Source organism: Lissotriton vulgaris, chromosome 8 (genome assembly GCF_964263255.1).
Source record: "Lissotriton vulgaris chromosome 8, aLisVul1.2, whole genome shotgun sequence".
Taxonomy (NCBI): Eukaryota; Metazoa; Chordata; class Amphibia; order Caudata; family Salamandridae; genus Lissotriton; species Lissotriton vulgaris.
The window spans coordinates 1,561,627,919-1,561,643,883 of NC_141696.1; the positions used below are offsets into that span (position 1 = coordinate 1,561,627,919).

General features: G+C 47.6%; 1 protein-coding gene across 1 annotated transcript in view; it reads right to left on the reverse strand.

The window, feature by feature from the left end:
- Nucleotides 1-4,618, reverse strand: part of LOC147700415 (uncharacterized) — a 46,332-nt gene extending 41,714 nt beyond the window's left edge. Inside the window, exon 1 of the mRNA XM_086935822.1 lies at nucleotides 4,491-4,618. The gene's annotated coding sequence lies outside the window, so the exon portion shown is untranslated. The remainder of the gene's footprint in view (nucleotides 1-4,490) is intronic.
- Between the last annotated feature and the right edge of the window lie 11,347 nt (nucleotides 4,619-15,965).

Genomic DNA, 15,965 nt, shown 5'->3' on the forward strand with positions numbered 1-15,965 from the left:
AGCGGGGACACGACCGCCTTCAATAAAGCAGTGTTGCGTCCCCCTTTTGCTTTAAACGAAAAAAATACTCTAAAAATAAATAACTTTCAAAGATGGAACTCATTTGCTGCCTGGAAACAATCACCAAGCTCAGGCTGCATTGCTGCTTTGGACGGGCTGTTAGGCCGCGTTGCTATGAGTGAACACCGCCTAAACAAGCATTTGCAATGCAATGGTCTCGGCTTTGTTAAAGTTAGAGCTATTGGCATTGCTCATGACATTATTTTTGTTTTTAAAACATATAAATAAATGGCATTGTCATTTACAATGCCAATAGCTTAATCTCTCGCAAATGCGAGATCTATTGCAATTGCACCCGCACACACAGAGCCACACAGAGAGCCACACAGAGAGCCACACGCACTCACCCACACACACAGAGCCACACACCTACACAGAGCCCAACACACACACACAGCCCAACACACACACACAGCCCAACACACACACACACACACAGCCCAAAACACACATACACACAGAGCTCTCTGCCCAGTAAGGCCCCAGGGAACAGAGGCAAGAAAAAAGATCACAAGCAGGAAAACGAGGCAAGAAAACACGATCACAAGCAGGGATGACACATTCATGGGAGTCGATTACTGAAGTCCCATTTGATATGTCTAACTTCACAAAAGTTGTACTTGCCAAGTTGGCAATGCCAACGAAGGCTTCTTCTGAGCTAGATGTGGCAATGACCACTTCATACGACTCATTTACTGAAAAGACAAGTTTATCAGTTACACTGGATATGCCTAACTTCACAAAATGTGTCCTTGCCACGTTGGCAATGCCAACGAAGACTTCTTAGGCGCTAGATGTGGTAATGACAACTTCATGGGAATAATTTACTAAAAAGACAAGTTTGTCAGAGTCAAACTGGATATGGCTAACTTCACAAAAGTTGTGCTTGCCGTTGGCAATGCCAACAAAGACTTCTTCGGAGCTAGATGTGGTAATGACAACTTCATGGGACAAATTTACTGAAAAGACAAGTTTGTCAGTTACACTGGATATGGCTAACTTCACAAAATGTGTGCTTGCCAAGTTGGCAATGCCAACAAAGACTCCTCGGAGCTAGATGTGATAATGACAACTTCATGTGAGTCAATTACTGAAAAGACAAGTTTGTCAGAGTCACACTGGATATGGCTAACTGCTCAAAAGTTGGGCTTGTCAACGAAGACATCTTTGGCGCCAGATGCAGAAACAACTATTTCCACGCTGATCGCCTGACAGACCCAGTAAGGACACCTCCATGAGTCAAACGCTGAACAATGACTTCATGGAGGTCAGACCCAGCACCAACTCAGCGAGTATGGCAGTCAAACTGGTACAACGACCAGCTCATCAGTTCATCCCCATGAAGTCGATTATCCCAAGTGTGTCATATTCAGTATCGTCGATAACTATCGTCACACTAACAGAGGCAAATATCCCAGAATCAGACCTAGTGGCGACGACGCAACTTCCAAACAAAACTTTCCACTTGTGTTATTTTTTTAAACGGGGAAAGTTTCACTTGCCAGGCAACTGACCTTCGTATCCGTCACGAGACCAGTTTTGAAATCAAATCTACCCAGACATCCAGACCAAACAGCGCCTGCATATACCGTTTTAACAACAGAACCAACTGCCCAACACCCACAGCGATGAAAAAAACATGTCATCTCATACTAACTGTACCTACCGCGATCTCTGACATAAGCAGGTCAGAGAAGACTTCAACGAAGCCAAAAATAAAAAAAATAAAAATAAATAGAAAGAGAGGAGTGGTGGAATAACAAGAAGGGTGCCCATAGTGCTGGCCCGGTTTGTGCTCACCATGTACTGCCCCGGCTGGTGCTGGTTGACGTCGAACGAGCTCCGGGAGCCTGATAACATCGTGGAACCTTTGTACCGGGGCTGGCAGGTTACTGAGTGCCGCTGCAGGGAGTGGGCGCCCCCCTCCCGTCAATGGTGCGTGCCGCCACCGCCGCCACTTGGATATAAAGGTTAATTTGTTCTGCTGCTGGAGGGACACTGCCGACCTGTGCCTGCTGCTGCCCGTGCTGCTGGCGTCTGCATCGCTGCCATGGATTATTTTGGTGGTAGCTTTTAAACTCTTTCTTAGGCATTCTACGGCACCCCCTCCTGGTGCTCGCTCCCACGCCACACACCTTGTAGCAGTGATGTGTCTGTGTATGTGCTTTCTGCAGAGCTGAGGGGGTGTTAATCTCACTCCCTGTTCAGTCTGCAGGAGGGAGGGAACTGTTCGACCAGCGATGATGATGTGGAGGGAGAGCCCACGTCTGCCAGTGGGAGAATGTTGTTGCGTAGCGCGCACCGCACACTGAAATGCCTCTGGGCGCTGTGGATGAAACAAGGTGCGAGTTTGATGAGAAATGCCCTGCACAAAGGCTGAGAGTGGGGCTGGTAGTGAAGACACGAAGCACGATAATAAGGAGAAAGGTATCCATATCACCCGTTGTCTGCTCACGCTGGCTGCACGCGCCAGTCGGCCCTCTGATTGGTTAATAATGAACACCAATGGTAGTGTTTATTTAGCAGTTGTCAACCAATCAGAGAGCCGCCTTGGGTGTGCAGGCAGCGTGATGGGGGGCGTGTTTCGGAATGAGGATGTCAGAGAGAGAAAGAACCTAAAAAAACACACCCCCGAATCCCAAAAAGACAGGGCTTAAATGAAAAGACGCCTGTCTTCTCCAATGGCTGGCCAGCATTCAGGAGGCCAGCCAATGGAGAAGAGGGGCGGGTTCAAGCCCCACTCTGAAAATCGTAAGATCTCCCCAGCGAGACTGCACAAGTGCAGCCTACGCAGGCCGAGACCTAAAAAGGAACAGCTCCAGTGACCGTCCTTCCATTATGTCGACTTTTTTCTCGCTCGGAGCCCATAGCAAAGGAAACAGCTCTCCACTCGAGAGTTGCAACGGTTGCACTGCACCCGAAGAGGGTATCGGAGGCATTGGCATACTGAAAAGTAAAATACCTGCATATTCCTAACCAACAAACCGTTAGTAGGTTTTGTGAGTAATCGTTGAACCCAAAGATTGCATTTCTAAGCTCATACCATGCTGGTTATGGATACCACCAACCCCCAAACACATGCAGTCCCTGAGGTCATGGGGGAATCCACAAAGAGCTTTACAGAGGAGGAACTCATGCCCTCAGTAAGGGAGACGGTGGAAGCCGGATTAAGAGGAAGAGGGGAACCTCTGTAGAGGAAAATGATTTTTCTCTCTCAACTGGAGATTCCAGTTCTACCTCTGAACCCCAGAGAGGGGGCAAGGTTTCCCAAAAGATGAAACATGTAGAGAAGGCGTTCAACCACGCCTACGGCACTGGTGGCCTCTGCACATGATAGAGAGTGAGGCTCTCAAAAGCACAAGAGAAGGAGGTCACCTTGTCAGGGCACAGAGAGGCATGATGGGAAGGAGTGACCTTCTTGACACAAAAGACTCAAGGGGCAGTCCAAACTCATCAGCGGAGAATATGGACTATGATGATATGGAAATGGATGAATTCATATTTGACCCCCAGGATATCTTATGGAGCCTGGGTGAGAATTTAGATCAACCCTTTCCATCGCATGAGATTAAAGACCCCTTTGGGTTTGATATCTTTAACCCAGCTACAATTAAACACCCTCGTAGTGCGGAGTGGTGGCTAATGGAGCAGGTAACCAAGTACCTTACACACTGGGTACACTATCAGTTTACATAAATAAACCATTGTATATAGAAAGAGAAGAAACAGAAGGAAAATAATAATGAGAAGATATCTGTAACAATTTTTAGAAGCGTGTTTGTTATTGCAAAGTATTCATGAGAAACAATTCATGAAACACAAACGGTGTTCACGGACTTACACAAAACAAATGGTTACACATTTAATTCACACTGTAAAGAGAAAGTCAATGGCAGGGAGAAAAAATACATAAAACAAATCCATCAAATGACAGAAACAAAAATGCAAGCTCGGCTCCTCTTTAACTTTGCCAAAGGAGGCGCTGACGGGGTTTCGCTCTCATGGATCCATCAGGGCAGAGGAGAGATGTTGACAGGGAGCAGCACAAGAGATGGGTGCAGTCTATATCAACAGCAGGTCTGGGGGGAATCCCTCAGGGTCAATGAAGCCGGACCATGGGCCAAAGAAAACACAGAAGGAAGAGCAGGTAAAACCCACCGAGGCCCAGAGCCCTGCTCACCACTGACAGGAAGGCCCTCCTCCAAACACAGAAGGAAGAGCAGGTAAAACCCACCGAGGCCCAGAGCCCTGCTCACCACTGACAGGAAGGCCCTCCTCCAAACACAGAAGGAGGAGCAGGTAAAACCCACCGGGGCCCAGAGCCCTGCTCACAAATGACAGGAAGGCCCTCCTCCAAACTGCTGAGTGAATCTGACCCCAGGCTGCAGCTCCGGCCACGACGCCACATCCCCCCCGTGGCGTGAACTCACCTTGAGTGAGGACCAGGGGCCACGAGGGGCCCCCGGGGGCTGATGACGGACCGCGGGCCCTGGAGCTTCTTGTACCTTCTAAGAGCAGAATTTACAACACAAGAAGAGTTAACTTCCGGGTTCCTGACGGCAGAGACAGCATCAGCACAGGGCAGTGCATTCAAAGGAGGAAGCCACTGCTTACTTCCGGGTTCCTGACGACAGAGACAGCATCAGCACAGGGCGGTGCATTCAAACAAGGAAGCCACTGCTTACTTCCGGGTTCCTGACGACAGAGACAGCATCAGCACAGGGCGGTGCATTCAAACAAGGAAGCCACTGCTTACTTCCCGGTCACTGACGGCAGAGCCAGCAGCAGAAGGGGGCGGTGCATTCAAACAAGGAAGCCAGTGCCTTACTTCCGGGTCACCGACGGCAGAGCCAGCAGCAGAAGCCACACGTCCATCCATCCTCCTGCAGACAAGGAAGGGTCCTATGTCTATCACAGCCCTGCCAAGTGCCACGCATCTCGGGTTAGACTAACACTTCTTTCATAATTTGTCCTCCACATCACCGCAAGGTGTGAGGATGTCACGCAATGTTTGAAAACAAGCAGGGCTGCACAGGATGGGCAATTTAAATATTGCAGCCGAGTATGTGCCTGCTGTTTCATGAGTCGTCTCAGTCTGCACTGGGCTCCTTTACCACACCAGAAGGGGTGGCTGAATGAGGCAACAGGTGGGTGTTTTTTTTTAATTTCCGGAGGACTGAATATTACGTTATACCCCATGCCTGGTGTGATTCTCTCTGCCTCTTGCATCTGGCCCTTTCGTTAGTTGGTACAGAAAACATAGGTCCTAGACAATATACTTCATACTAATTTTCAATAAGAAAGTCTCTCGCCGCTAAACCACAGCGGTTGTCAAGGGATTTACCCCTTTCCTGGGACGTTTTGATTACGGCCAGTTTTGATATTGACTCTGACATTGTGGATTATGGCACACCATTGACGGGTTGCCCACCCTATCGCTGGGGGCGCAGCATCCTTGAACTTAGGTTCACTGTGATTTGACCAAAGAAAAATAACGACTAAGACTTGAATGACATTAGAGGCAGGCCTGCTAACCTAAGGTCTTTGACCTTAGCAGATATTATACATTGTAGAAAATATTGTTTTTTCAATTATTTCTGATTCTCTTCCTTTCAAGTGAGCACCAACTCTTCACTTTTCTTCTCACTTCCTGGTAGTAACCCCCTCTTCTTTAAGTTAATTGTATGCTCTGAATTCAACTATGGATAATTGAATATGAATACATTAAATGTTGTTTCGGCATAATTATATCAGTGGGTACTGTTTCATTTAGAATGTATTTTGGCTGTGTTTTTCCTTTTCTATTTTAGGATTTAATCATTTATGAAAAAGAAACGTGATTAACGTTGATTCGAATACGTAATAATATTGTCTAGAACCTATTGTTTTCTGTACCAATTGATACCCAGTTCCTTTGACATTTTTTTAGGTCACCCCATTTATAATAATGGTCCTCTCATTAGTTGAGTATGATTTTGTTATGAACATGCCTTACAGAGATAAGGTCGATTATGATGACGGACTTGCGTCCGTCCGCCACCACTGAGTATGAGGGACCGTCCGCATGGGCAGCGGCGGTCCCTCCATGGCAATTAGGATGTGACCGCCACCCTGGCGGTCACATCACGTATTTTTTACATTGCGGCGGGTGCTGCTTGAAGCAGCACCCGCCGCAATGTAAAAAATGACAACAGTGCATTTGCATGCACAAAGCGGCAGGCAACGCGCGGTGCCTGCCGCTTCGTGTACGTAAATGCAGGGGGTACCATAGGTACCCCCCATGTGCACCCACCACCCCCCCACTCAACCTGGGGGCCCGCAACAGGCCCCCAAAGAAATCACTGTATGCCTTTCCACGGCAGAGAATCCGCCGCAGAAAGGCATCTGTTGACCCCCATCCTAATATGGCTGGCGGTGTCTAATAGACACCGCCAGCCACGTTAGAGCTTTTCCGCCGCGGTCCGAAGGCACCGCGGCGGAAAAGCTTGCGACCGATTTTGAGACCCACTGCCATCCTAATTTAGCAGTGGGTCTTTTGTGCCTCCCCAGCGGTTTTCCCGCATCCTCCGGGCCGGCGGTGTCATCCGCCGGCCCAGAGGATGCGGGAAAACCGCGATCCTAATCGGCCCCTTAATGTGGACCCCACCTACACAGCAGGTGAAGTCAATTTCTTATTCTCTCATTTTATCACATTACAGTGACATACCTGTTTTGTTCTGCTTCAGATGAAGTGTCTCACACAGTGTTACACATTAAGGCTTGAAATATCACATATACACACGCTAAAACATGAAAATGTCACACATAAGCAAACTGAAAACTTTGCAGCTATGCTGGCAGTGTAGTCATGTTCAGACCCTCAGAGACAGCACCTCAGACACCCACTCCGCCTCTAGGAAGAGGAGCAAGACTTGAAATGGTTGCACACCTTCCTATTCAGGTGAACGGAGAAAGTGCATAAAAACGGATGGGAACTGTGATATTGAATTCAATGGGATGGGGTCAAAGAGATGGCTAAAATAGAGTGACCAGATGGCTGCATGTCCCTGTGGAGTCATCAAACTGAGAATGGCAAACGAGCAGGACACACTTGTGCGGGTAACGAACTGTAACTGTTTTCGCATCACAGGGGCAGCTCTATTTAATCTCATAATACATGACATTGCATTTTCATGTCATTTTTTTTTTTAGAGTTTTATATAGTGCAAATAAGACCCGAGACATTGGGTATCAGAACGCTTTACATAGCACCAGTTTTGTTATATGAGGACACATTTATTTTTGTTAGGCACGGGGAGGGTGATTTGCCCAGAATCACAGGATGTTGAGCGTTGTTGCAAAGACTCGAACCCAGTTCCCCAGCTTCAAAGTCGACCACTCTAGCCGTAAGGCTACCCCCTTTCCCATTTGTTTAATTTATTTTGTACTTCACTGATTTCGTTGCACTGTTTGCCTGTGGCCCAGTACACAGTCAAGCAGTTTTTGTTTCCGAACATGCCTGCCACTGATTTTACCCAGTCCCACTAGTTTTCCACCCTACTGCCTCCCTGCCAGCTACTCCCACTTGCCATGACTACTTATGGAGGTTGCTGCGCAGCCGTGCAGCAGACTCGCCAAAGACTAGCCTGGACAGCGCTCAGCACCATGATTCCTGGCTCTCCTGCCATCCATCGCTACACCACTTCAGAGTGCCCTACCCCTGGCGCACAGGGGCGACAACAATGACTGCTGAATTTTTTCCCCTGAGAAGCACAGAAGAACACAATGCCTGCCACCAATGCCGATTCACCTGCAACACTGAAATCCTCGCCACACCTGCATAGCTAACCTCCAACTCTTTGGAACAGTTCCGGTGCATGCTACTCAACGCCTGATCCCTCTGCAGCATGCCACCTAGATTTGAGACCCCATCACCAGAGCCAGCCCTGATGTGATGTTCACCATCGAAACCTGGCTCACACAGTCCTCAGCACCTGACATCACGACTGCGACATCCAACAGCTACAAGATGACACAGAGATAATGCGCCAACAAGTACAGAGGAGGCATCACCATCATCCACAGGAGACTCTCCAATGCACCACCACCAAAGACGATATCTCAGCAATTATAGAGCACCTCAACTTCCAAATTCGAATCCACATGAGCACCACCATCAGGCAAACCCTTGCCTACAGACCCCCGGCCTCCACCTGGGTTCAGCAATGCCATCTCTGCTTTCATAACCCTCACAGCCTCAGACTCCAAGCACTCCATCTTCCTCAGTGACCTGAACTTCCACCTTGATGACACCAACTCTGCCAACCTCCTGGAAAGCATAAGCAACATTGGACTCACACAACTGGTCACCAGCCCCACTCATTGCGCAGGACACACCCTGGAACCAATCTTTACAGCCAGCAATAGAATCACATCAAGCCATGCCTTTAACTCACCTGAACAGAGTTGAGTATCGTACACTTCACCATCGCATGATCACCACGACCCCCTGCTCGCCGCAGATGGATCAAAATCACTGAGACCCAATGGGCTGCCGCCCTTAATACCAGCAGACCCCACACCACCAGTGTCATCTCATTGCACAGAGTCCTGATATGTCACAGCCAGTTTGCTATGTTTTTCAAAGAGTATATTGAGTGTTTGTTGAATCTGTCCTGACTTATTTCCCCTCTTTCATATCTATCCTACTTCACGAACACCTCTCCCTATCACACTCCCTTTGGAGCAACCTTTCTATTGGAAACATTTAAAATGGTGATCTGTTATGAAAATAACTATAAGAAAAGTGAACAGACACTATTGGAGCGAATTTGGGGTGCCGTTGTGTTACTTGAGGATGTACATACTTACATGTTGAAGAAATTGGTGGTGCATCAACGATCCTATACTATTTGTATTTGAGGCCCTTTTAAATATTTCCACAACTAAACTGCAGCTGAAGAAAGTCTGAGACCATTGTTCTTTATACCGAACACTACCCAGGTCTGCGACAATTATGGGTTACCCCATTATATCATAATGACTGTCACAGACAAGGGCAGCCTGAGTGGGTGTTCTGAATATGCCAGAACCCACTTCAGAACTGAAGGTTAACCCTACTAATCCCTTGGGGGCTGTGCTACCACTTGTACTGGTGGTGGGGGGTGGGGAGGGGCAAGCTGCCTTAGGGGCAGTGGTAGTAGCTTTCTTGGTGCAGGCCTTAGGACAATTAGCATCCCTTGGCATATGGCCTTACTCCGTACACAGGTAAAACCAAGGTTTCTTTCCAGAGGAATTGGAGGGTTGGGACCTACCCACAGTAGTAGGTTTCTGTGGACCTTGTGAACACTCCTTTTTGTCTTTATCCTTCTCCCCAGCCTTCTCTTGGGCTTTAGTAGAATCTTGCTTCTTCTGGTCACCATCATCAACTTTCTGCTAAACACAGGTGCAGACCCATTTGTCTGCCTTCTTTTCAAATTCTTGGGGAGAGGTCAGATCAGAGTCCATCAGCTACTCGTGTAGCTGCTGATTTTGACGATTATTAAGGATGTGCTCCCTCATCAATAAATTATACAAACCCTCATAGTCCTGTACCTTGCTTTCATACATTAGTTTAAAAAAATGATGAAGGACCCCTGACAATTCTAGAAGTTCCCAGGACAGGGAAACAATTGTAACTGAAGTAAAAAAAACATTCCTAGGCAGCTAGGGACCATGTGAGATTCAGGTCCTGCACATGGGGAGATAGTAACTACATAACCTCAGTGTACTACACACATCAGTGAGAAAAATACAAACACCTACCACATCTCAGCCACTTGTGGGTCACACCACTTGAATTCATAATTTGTGTTTTGATTAATTTCAATTATTTGTTTCATGGTTGTGTTTAAATCGGTTAGTGTGGTGTATATATTGTTGTATTGTATGTCATGCTATTTATGTTTCATAATAAGTTCAAGTTCAAGAATTTATATAGCGCACTACTCACCCAGAGGGTCTCAAGGCGCTTGGGGAGGGGGTTCATTATTTATCGAATAGCCAGGTTTTAAGTTCTTTTCTGAAGGAGATGTGGTTCTGTGTAAGGCGGAGGTGGGTGGGGAGTGAGTTCCAGGTCTTGGCCGCCAAGTAGGAGAAGGATCTACCTCCCATGGTGGATCTTTGGATACGCGGAACTGCGGCAAGGCCTTGATTGGATGATCTAAGTTGGCGGGTGGGTGTGTAGAAGGATAGTCGAGTGTTGAGGCATTCGGGCGCTAGTTTGTAGAGGGCCTTGTGTGCGTGGGTGAGGAGACGGAATGTTATTCTCTTGTTGATGGGAAGCCAGAGGAGGTCTCTCAGGTGGCTGGTAATGTGATCTTAGCGAGGGATGTCCAAAATGAGTCTTGCTGAAGCGTTTTGGATGCGTTGGAGTTTTTTCTGTAATTTGGCTGTAATTCCGGCGTAGAGGGTGTTTCCGTAGTCTAGTCGACTGTAACCAGTGCGTGGGTGACAGTCTTTCTTGTCTCGGCGGGGATCCAGTGGAAGATTTTTTTGAGCATACGATGTACGTTGAAGCAGGAGGATGAGACGGCATTGACTTGATTGGTCATCGAGAGGGAAGAGTCTAGGATGAAGCCAAGGTTACGTGCGTGGTCCGTGGGTATGGGTGCTGAGCCCAGATCCGAAGGCCACCATTAGTCGTCCTAGGCAGAGGGGGATGATCCTAGGATGAGCACTTCCGTTTTGTCTGAGTTCAGTTTAAGGCGGCTGTCTTTCATCCATACGGCTACTTCTTTCATGCCTTCGTGAAGATTTGTTTTGGCGGTGTTGGGGTCTTTGGTGAGGGAAAGGATCAGTTGGGTGTCGTCAGCGTAGGAGATGATGTTAAGGTTGTGTTGACGCGCGATGGAAGCGAGTGGACTCATGTAAACGTTGAAGAGGGTGGGACTGAGTGATGACCCTTGTGGTACACAGCTGATGACTTCGGTGGCCTCTGATTTGAATGGGGGAAGTCGGACTCTCTGAGTTCTCCCAGCTAGGAATGAGATGATCCAGTCCAAGGCATTTCCTTTTATGCCGATGTTGCTGAGGCGTTGTATGAGTGTGCTGTGACAAACAGTGTCGAAGGCGGCGGAGAGGTCGAGTAGAATGAGGGCCACTGTTTCTCCGTTGTCCAGTAGTGTTTGGATGTCGTCTGTTGCTGCGATGAGGGTGGTTTCTGTGCTGTGTTTGTCTCGAAAGCCGGACTGTGAGGGATCGAGGGAGTTGTTGGATTCGAGGAAGGCGGCGAGTTGGCTATTGACGGCTTTCTCAATGACTTTGGCCGGGAATGGGAGGAGGGATATGGGGCAGTAGTTTTTAAGTTCAGAGGGGTCTGCTGTGGGTTTCTTCAGGAGGGCGCTGACTTCGGCATGTTTCCAGCTTTCTGGGAAGGTGGCAGAGATGAAGGAGCAGTTGATGACTTCACAGAGATGGGGTGCGATGATGGAGTCTGCTTTGTTGAAGATGTGGTGGGGACATGGGTCGGTTGGTGAGCCAGAGTGGATGGAATTCATGAGGCGGATGGTGTCTTCAGTGGTGATTGTCAGACTGTTCATGTCAGACTTTTACATTTTATATGAATACATTGATATATTTTTTACTGATTTGTGTGGTACACTGAACTTATGTAGTTACTATCTCTCCGTGTATAGGACTTGAATTTCACATGGTCCCTAGTTGCCTAGGAACCTTGCTTCCATGAAGCCAGCATTCCAGAGCTTTAATTGTACTGTCTATGAAACCAACCCAATCTCTGTGTCCCTAAACTTAACCATGTACTGTTCAGTGGTTAAACCAAACACATCTATGAGTACACTCCTCAGGACTGAGTAATTATCTGTATCCCTCTCCATAACTGTAAGGAGTTTGTCTTTACCTTTGCTACCAAAGGAGAGTCACATGATTGCTGCCCACTGCCCTTGGGGGACCTTCTGAACTTTACAGACCCTCTCCAAAGCAGTGATCCATTTATGGATGTCACCACCTATCCTGCGTAGGTCCCTGGTATCAAAGGAGGGTTCCGTGACTCTAGGTACACTTGTGCTGCCACCATGGGACTCTAGTCCCAACTTCTTCCTAGCCCTCTGAACTTCTAGGGTCTCCTTGTCAAGGGTCAACTTCTCTTGCTTAAGCTTGAGCTTTGCTCTCTCAAGTTTGAGTAGGCTGTGCTCCCTTTCCAAGGAATCCTCCCTCTTGCTAGAGATGGAGGTCCCTATGGAATTCTTAGAGGTATGGAATTGACGGAGGAGGGTCTCGACCTCCCCTGCATTCTCTGCATACTCTCAGGAGGAATAATGGGGGACCTACCTCTAGGGACACCCTCTGTACTATCAGTACTATTCCCTGGGGATCAGAGTTCAGCAATGTGGAGTCATCCGATTCCTCCCGGGCATGCTCAGAATTAAGGTCATTAGGGGGCAACCCCTTCTGACCCATCTTCTGGAGCATCTCCACCCACTTTGTCCTGCCCTCTGACCTATCCGGATTCTGGAGGTCATTCTGCAGAAGCAGCTCTAAGAGTTGCTTAGCGTTAGGGTTGCTACCTGTCTTTAATTTTCTAGAGGCACACAGGGTCCTTAGTTCCTGGAACTTCAGACTACTGAGGGTTGGGACCCATTGAGATCCACCATTAACGACACAGTGACTAGGAGTAGTGTGGTGTTGCACCTACCTACCCTAATGAAAACTAAACTTCAAAAAGATTGGAGGAAGAGTTGAGAAAGGCCCTTAACAACCAATTTAAAAGTTCAGTAGAACTTACTGTTACAAATATGTTTTGTATGTGCCCAATGCAAGTTATGATTTATCCTTTAGTCTACACCTAGATTAGCTGCTAAAACAGTTCAGGCTTTAATCCCAAACACTGCACACCAATGTAAGAGCCTGGCTTTGCATATAGTGCACACTTGTTTAAGTGAAGCACTCTGCACTAATCCAGACAACCCTTATGGTGATTTTAGTGGTCTTAGTTAACCACTGAAAGATCTCCAAGTGGTAGCCGTGGAGAGCAGCCTTCATCAGGCTTAGTCCAGAAGGAGGGTTATGCAGCTTGTTTCACCAGAACGTAATCTTATGGTGTAGGATGAATGAAAAAGAACCACACAGTGTAGTTATAAAAATAGGTATATTTGTTATACACACTCACTAACACATTGGCATATCTCCTTTCCGGAGATATCAGTACAATACACAGGAGCACCAACAATCCTTGGCAGCAGCAAGAGAAATGGTAAACGAAGAAGGTGCAACGTTGGGACCAGCAAGGTCCAAGGACTCACCAATTGTAGGAGAGTCAGAACATGCCTCGAGCAAGCAGGGAAGGGCGATGAAGCTAAAGAAGACCCCCAAGAGGACCCACAGGCTGAAGGCACAGGAGTCGCAAGAGGACCTCGAGCAGCTCAACAAAGATGTAGACCCACGGTGCAGAAAATGGGGTGAGGACAAAGATCTTGGCAGGAAGAGATGCTGAAGCTTCTTGTAGCCTGAAGATCTCAGGAGGACAGAGTCAACAAAACTTGGCAATTGCAAGTCGACGCAGTGCACATAGATTCTGTTCCAACCGTTCTGACAAGGGATACTGGCCTCAAACTTGCTGAGAGGACAGGTCAGGCCTCCAGAAAATTGCAGAATGACCACTTGTGCTGCTGACCCTTTCCGAGTTCGGAGGATGTCAGGAGCAGCAGACTGGTCAGCTTCGTTGTGGTGCCTGCAGATGCAGGAGAGTGACTCCTTCACTCCAAGGGAGATTCCTTTGGGTGTCTTTAATACCCACAGGCCTGGAGAGGAACCTGGGTGAAGCTTAGACACAGATGACGAAAAAGACTTGCAGAACGGTGAGACCAGGAGCAGCAGGAGTATTCCTTGATGCAGTCTCGATTCCAGGCAAAGTCCAGTGAAGTCCAAAGTGCCCAGATGGTCGATGTTGAAATGGCTTCAGGTTTGAATCTTGTCCCACGATGAATATGAAGTGCTACCCACAGGTAAGCCCTTAAGCACCCTAGGGAAAGGTTTGGGACGATTCAAGGGTCCCTCCCAGAGGAGGCGTCGGACAGTTGCGCACCAGATCAGGAGCCAAGGGCGCCCTGAACTGGCCCAAACAAGAATATACAGGAAGGGCACCAAATATGCCCTTTAAAGCAGTCTGGTGATTCTGGCAGGGAGGTGGTTGCACCTCTCTGTGACAGGAAACCAATTGTTCTACCTTCCCCTGCTCAAGCTCAGCTCAGCATCAGGGGGGCAGAATCGTGTCTGGGGTCGGCAGCAGCACTAGCTTGCTGGCAGGCCCTGGAAGGCTGATACCGGGAGCACTGGGGGCTTCACGGAAGAGTCCCCTGGTGCACAGAATCATACGTCCCACACCAGTAACAGTGCTGGGTATGATTTCAACATGTTTCATACCAAACATGCCCAGGTTCAGCACAGCCAATATATAGTTAGCCATTGCGTAATGACGCATTGCCACTATATATATCAAAATGGCTGACCACACTTCCAAAGCCTGGAGAATCAACTCCGGGGTTTGTAGTGGGTGTCCTGCACGTGCAGGGCACCCTCACACTTATAACCTAGAACACTGCCTTCAGTTGGAAGGCCTACCTTAGGGGTGACATTTAGGTTTTAAGCGCAGTGACCCCAGATATAGGAAAACGTATATCTGTCGGAAGTTGTGCTGCTAACACCAACTTACACAGGCGGCATGGGCAGGTCTGTAATCACAGTGCGTGGTCTCCCATGGGTGGTATAATGCATGCTTCAGCCCATGGGAGACCCCTGGTGTATCTATGCCCCTGGGTACCTCACTACCATATACTGAGGATTTAGAAGGGTACACCAGTAGCTAACTTGGAAGGTGCCAACGTACTTACCATAGGCCAATTTAGGGAAATAGTACAGTGACGGGTCCTGATTAGCAGGATCCCAGTCAGACTAGTCATAAAACAGAGTAATACCAGCAAAACGTGGGGTAACCATGAAAGCAGATCCTACTTTCGTACAAAATTGAACTGTCAATAACCCAGAATTATTTGAAAACAATATGTTCCTTGTGCCTCTCTGGGCAGTCTCAGCAATGCCTCGTATTCAGACTATCCTCCAGAGAGCCAGCTCAAATGGTAGGCTGGAATTACTGTCCGGATATTGCTTTTTAGACTTGACCTCCTCTGCAGTGTAACCCTCCAAATGTTTTGCTTTTCTCCCCCTAATATTGTTGCTGAAATTGTTTTTTGTTGGCCTTAGGCCTCTGTACACTTTACCACGGCTAACCAATGCTAAAGTGCTTGTGCTAACTCTCCTAAACATGGTCAAATTGGCTTACACCTGATTGCCATATTTAATTTACTTGTAAGGTTCTAGTAGGGTGGTATACCATATACCCAGAGCCTATAAATGAAATGCTACTAGAGGTGCTTTAGCACTTATTGTGCCACCCACTTAAGTAGCCCCTTAAATATGTCCCAGACCTGCAATTTCAGCCTGAAGGCAGTTTTAAACTGCCAATTCAACTTGGCAGTATAACCCCTTGCAAGCTTTACACTCCCCTTTTATTACATGTACGTCACCCCTAAGGTAGGCCGTAGGTTGCCCATAGGGAAGGGTGCACAGTAATGAAAAGGATGGACATGTACTTTTAAGTTTTGCATGTCCTAGTATTGAATACACTCCTGCATTTGTTTTTCACTGCTGTGAGGCCTACCTCTCCCATGTTATTACATCTAATAAGTGAGAACTTTTGATTGGGAGTAGGTAGGAATTTTGAGCTTGCTCTCTAAAGAATTTTAATTTAAAACCTTCTTTAATGGTAAATTTGGATTTTAAGTCAGACTTCTGAAAATCCCAATTTTAGAAAGTTAGCATTTTCTTGTTCTAATTATTTGGTGCCTACAGACAGCCACCCGACAGAGAGA